Genomic DNA, 866 nt, shown 5'->3' with positions numbered 1-866 from the left:
AAAAGGAAAAACAGAGAGTTAGCATTTTGCTTCCTGAAGCTACAAAAAGATCTTCTGTAGTAAATGTCTCACCACTACACTGAGTTTGCCTCATCCGTTTGGATGACAAGAATTTGTATGACCATTAAATTCTCACTGACAGACTGCTCAAAGGAGCTATGTTTTTCCAAGCAGAAATTCTGACCTGATCCAAGAATCTTCCTTCCTTGCTCTTTCCCCAAACCCAAGTGATTTTTCATACACAAACAGTGGAATCTCACAATAGTGCTCTTTGCAGGACTACGAGTCACTTGCAAGGTCTCTTTCTGTAGTAAGGCTTCCAGTTCTGTAGAAGTTAACCTTCTTCCTAACAGCCCTAGAGATCAGCTACTGAAATTAGACCCAGACCTTAATTCACAAAGCCAAACCACGAGCAAGCCACTAACCTGAGAAACTCTGGCAGCTATTAACTGCAAAAATCTGATGTAAATTCTACCTTTTAGCTACATTTCCAGTCTAATGATTTCACTCACAAATAGGCATATAAAAAAAAAATCAACCTAGCTAAAACCATTTTAGAATAAAACTGTTTCAGTACTGAATATGAAACCTGTCACTGCATGGACTGCTCTAAATGGAAACCAAAACGTATTTTATTCTGCTTACAAATATAGCACAAAGTGTTTAATCCTTCTTTTCCATGACTAAAGCCAACTGCGCGCAGATGCTAGCAACATTACTACCAGCAACAAAATGGGTAAGATCTCAATCTTGATTAAGGTTAGAAGAGGACGTAGATAAACAAGCTCCTGAATTTACTTCAGAGAGCCATTTCAAAATCCTACAACGAATCTTAGAGCTGTAACCAGTTATCTTGGAGGAGTCCT

The sequence above is a fragment of the Aptenodytes forsteri genome, unplaced genomic scaffold, assembly GCF_000699145.1.
Source record: "Aptenodytes forsteri isolate BGI_AS27 unplaced genomic scaffold, ASM69914v1 Scaffold374, whole genome shotgun sequence".
NCBI classification, from domain to species: domain Eukaryota; kingdom Metazoa; phylum Chordata; class Aves; order Sphenisciformes; family Spheniscidae; genus Aptenodytes; species Aptenodytes forsteri.
Note: the sequence above shows the minus strand (reverse complement) of the source record.